Source organism: Bison bison, unplaced genomic scaffold, assembly GCF_000754665.1.
Source record: "Bison bison bison isolate TAMUID 2011002044 unplaced genomic scaffold, Bison_UMD1.0 scf7180017864487, whole genome shotgun sequence".
Classification (NCBI taxonomy): domain Eukaryota; kingdom Metazoa; phylum Chordata; class Mammalia; order Artiodactyla; family Bovidae; genus Bison; species Bison bison.
In genome coordinates, this window is record NW_011495047.1 from 7138555 (window position 1) to 7143124 (window position 4570).

General features: G+C 50.1%; 1 long non-coding RNA gene across 1 annotated transcript; it reads right to left on the reverse strand.

Moving 5' to 3' along the window:
• Positions 1–880: 880 nt before the first annotated feature.
• LOC105005199 lies at positions 881–2189 on the reverse strand. Its single transcript, XR_827295.1, has 2 exons — positions 2121–2189; positions 881–1684 (listed from the first exon to the last, which is right to left on the reverse strand). It is a non-coding gene; the product is annotated as an uncharacterized LOC105005199 (long non-coding RNA).
• Between the last annotated feature and the right edge of the window lie 2381 nt (positions 2190–4570).

Consider the following 4570-nt stretch of genomic DNA (forward strand, 5'->3'; position numbering starts at 1 on the left):
AATAAGGCGCCCGGGGCCTTGGAAGGGACCAGGGGTTCGAATCCCCTTCATCCCGCTCCTCCCCCAGGCCACCTTTCTGAGTGGGCGGCGGGGGGTGGGGGGTGCGAGCACGTGCACTGGCTTTTGATGACCCCTGGAGGAAGCAGATGGTGTCCCGGTGTAGGGAAGCGGGGCCTGGCGGAAAGCCCCGCGGGGCCGGCTTGGGGGCCCACAGCTCTGATCTGGAGTCTTCCCCCCAGGCCAGCCTTCTAATGGGGTGTGCAGACAGGATGAGGGTCCTGCAAGGGGCTTGTCGCCTGTGGTCCTTACCGCCTTGAGCCGGAAGCCCAGGGCTGGGTGGAGGCGGGTAGGAGGGGGGAATGTTGCAGGAGAATAGTAAGCAAAGTATCTGGAGGCAGGTTTGCAAAATGCCTCTGACAATTCTTGTTTGAGATCCCCGAGGGGCCTCCCACTGGAGAAGAGAAATGAAGAGGTGAATTCCTCAGATTACCCTGTGCCCCCTAGATCCCATCCTGGGCAGAGTACCCCTCAGGGGTATGCATCTCTAGTCCGCTTCTGAGGGGGAGCGGGTTGCTGCCCACAGGGTCCCTCCGAAAACAAATCTCCCTCTTCCCACACCACTAGCTAAGAAGAGTGTTCACACTCTCCGGAGGACATTAACCTCCTTACCCTGAGCTCCCAGCAAGACCCAAGACTGCTGACTCCCAGCGTGAGACATTCAAGTTAGAAAGAGAAACAGCTTCCAGGGCATTGGGACTGAGAGGGACAATGACAGAGGTAGCAAAAGGAAGGCTTGAGGTGTTCCCCCACCCGTCTCTGGACAGTTTCGACTGTCCTGCAGTGCAGGAGTGTGACAGGACTGTCAAAGGCATCCTAAGAATTAAAGGCAACAAATATTTATTGAGCCCCTATTGCATACTGGGCTTTGGGGGCAGGACTAACTCCCTAGTAGGGAACCAAGTTCTTATTATTTGGGAAATCTCAAACCAGAGACAGTCTGGATTAGCCGAATTGTCCATTGTCCCAGGGTTAAGCATTGTCCCTCAAGGACCTCCTCTCTCCATTTGCCTGGGGGTGTGAGTAGTGGAGGAGTGTCAGTACCCCTCCCACCAGAGGCCAGAGGTGATTAGAGCAGGTCTTGGGAAGAATGCTGGGAGGGAGGGACGGTGATCTGTTTTCTGGAAACAGAGCATCCCTCCAATCCTTTCTGCTGGGAGGTGGGGGGCATGTCCTAGCTGGACCCCTCTCATGCTCAGTCCCCCACCACGTCTTCTGCCCACTGGGCAGGCTGCAGTCAGTGATGGAGCCAGGACTGTCTTACTCCGAAATAAAGCATTTCAGGGGGCACAGCTGCTACCAGGATTCATGGGCTCATTTTTGGGAGGCTAGCCTCTCCCTCCTCTCCAGGCGGGCCACTCTGGAAGCCTCCCCGGCGTCCGGTGGGCGTCTCTGACTGAGGACGAACAACAGACAGCCCAGCAAAGCCTCTCGCAAATCCTGGGAGCCCAGGCGGCGGGCCAGCCGGCGCAGCAGGGGCAGGAGGTGCTGGCGGGCCAGGCGGGCAGCGGGCAGCAGCAGGCGGGCCAACAGCGTGCGGAGAAGCAGCGGAAGCAGAGGAGCGGGCATGGCTGGCAACTTGCAAGGCGATCCAGACTCCAGGCTCTCCTTTCTGCTCCCTTCTCACCTGGCAAAGACACAAGGAGGTGGGCAGGAGTAGACTCCTGCTTCAGTTTACACCCGCCAGCCCCCAGATCTCAGTTCATGGGTCGTTTTAGCTTTCTGGAAGCCCTTTCTCTGGGAAGGATGGCTGGGGCCGGAGGATTCTCATCACAGCACGGATGGAGATGGAGTCAAGGCAAGAGTGAAGCCCGCGCTGGGACCTCCAGCTTGCCATTCCCAGCCTCTGGGGCTCCTACTGTCCCTGGAATCCTCCCTTCCGTCAGTCACCCTCTCCTGCACACCCTCAGTCACCTGGCATTCCCTAACCCCTCTCCCTCAATCCAGCAGGAATTCTTTCCTAGACGATTCTAAGTTCTCTTTTCAGGGACCTTGATCCAACCAGACCTGACACTTCCTACCCTCCCAGTTCCCCACCCCCACCCATGGGCAGCAGCTCTCACCAGTCAGAACTGCTGCTCTGCATCAACGTCTGGCTGAATTTGCCTATAGGGGCCACATCTTCACTGAACACTACACAGGGCTGCCCCACCCAGCTCAGCCCCACCCAGAACAGCTTAGGGAGAGACAGCTGTGTTCTGGTATCTGATAAGTGAAGGGAGGGGGCAGCTGGGCTGGAAGAAGAGATGCAGTAATTTCTCCTACCGGATGCAGACCTCAGAGTCTAAACCCAGACTGCACTTTCTAATGGTGTGATCTGAGGCACAGTGATTCTTCTAGGTTCCAGGCTCCTTATCTGTTACCTCAATAATTGGGAGGAATAACTGGAATGGGACAATGTATGAGACCCACCGACCCAAACCTCAGAAGTAGTAAGGCTGCAACCCACACACCGGGCATGCTCAGAGCGGCCCAGACAGAGAATAGGATGGGGGCAGGCATTGTGGGCTGTCTCCTGGGGAGTGGAGAAGTAGGGTCAGAGTCCATATCATAGCTGGACACAGCTGGGTGGAACTCCCACTCAGGGATGGGAAGAGGCATACCCATGTCAGGACCCTCTCCACATTTTTCTCTGGAAGATTAAATGGAGTTCCATGAGATAGCCAGGTAGAGACGGTCCAGATTTGTTTTATTCTGTTTTTAAATACCTCATACTGACGTGCACATTGCTATATTTGAAATAGGTAGCCAACAACCACCCGCTGTATAGCACAGGAAACTCTGCTCAATGCTCCATAATAACCTAAATGGGAAAAAATTTGAAAAAGAATTTTTTTGTATATGTATATGTATATATGTATTTAGGTATACACTTTGCTGTACAACCAAAACTAGACAATATTCTTAATCAACTATACTCCAATATAAAATAAAAAAATTTTTAAATAGTACATAAGATAAATACCTCATTCTTCTACTTCCTAAAATTGGTATAATTTCTGCCTTGATGGACTCAGATGCGATAATGGCCATGAAAGTATTTTGTAGAATAAGGACATGGGAATATGATCATTTATCAACCTGTCACCACCCACCTTTAGCATCACCATGATCTCCACGTCTCCACCATCAACAACCTTGAAGAAAGAAAACTTTCAGTTTTGTCAATAAGGTCTATCCTCCTTCTACCCAGAGGAAGCAGGGAGTGGGGGACAGCTAGAGTACAGATGTATAAATGTGGTCTTCCTTTCCTTCCTGTCCCTTCCTGTCCATTCCAGAGGAGTTGTGCTGGTCAGTGTCTTCCCTGGACTACGGTTGGGACATGTATTGAGTACGTGTGTGTGTCATGCCTGTGAGTTCATTTTGTTGTTTTTCAGTCACTCAGTTGTATCTGACTCTTTGTGACCCTATGGACTGCAGCACACCAGGCTTCCCTGTCCTTCACCATCTCCTGGAGTTTGCTCAAACTCATGTCCATTGAGTTGGTGATGCCATCCAACCATCTCATCTTCTGTTGCCCCTTTCTCCTCCACCCTCAACTTTTTCCCATTATCAGGGTCTTTTCCACTGAGTTGGCTTTTCACATTACATGGCCAAGGTATTAGAGCTTCAGCATCAGTCCTTCCAATGAATATTCAGGATTGATTTCCTTTAGGATTGATTGGTTTGATCTTACTGTCCAAGGGACTCTCAAGAGATTTCTCCAGCACCACAGTTCAAAGGCATCAATTCTTCAGTGCTCAGCCTTTTTTATTGTCCTGCTCTCATATGTTTTGCCAAGAAAATGCACTGGTCATAACAAACACCCTCTTCCAACAACACAAGAGAAGACTCTATACATGGACATCACCGGATGGTCAACACCGAAATCAGATTGATTATATTCTTCGCAGCCAAAGATGGAGAAGCTCTATACAGTCAGCAAAAACAAGACCAGGAGCTGACTGTGGCTCAGACCATGAACTCCTTATTGCCAAATTCAGACTTAAATTGAAGAAAGTAGGGAAAACCACTAGACCATTCAGGTATGACCTAAATCAAATCCCTTATGATTATACAGTGGAAGTGAGAAATAGATTTAAGGACCTAGATCTGATAGATAGAGTGCCTGATGAACTATGGAATGAGGTTCGAGACATTGTACAGGAGACAGGGATCAAGACCATCCCCATGGAAAAGAAATGCAAAAAAGCAAAATGGCTGTCTGGGGAGGCCTTACAAATAGCTGTGAAAAGAAGAGAAGTGAAAAGCAAAGGAGAAAAGGAAAGATATAAACATCTGAATGCAGAGTTCCAAAGAATAGCAAGAAGAGATAAGAAAGTCTTCTTCAGTGATCAATGCAAAGAAATAGAGGAAAACAACAGAATGGGAAAGACTAGGGATCTCTTCAAGAAAATCAGAGATACCAAAGGAACATTTCATGCAAAGACGGGCTCGATAAAGGACAGAAATGGTATGGACCTAACAGAAGCAGAAGATATTAAGAAGAGATGGCAAGAATACACAGAAGAAC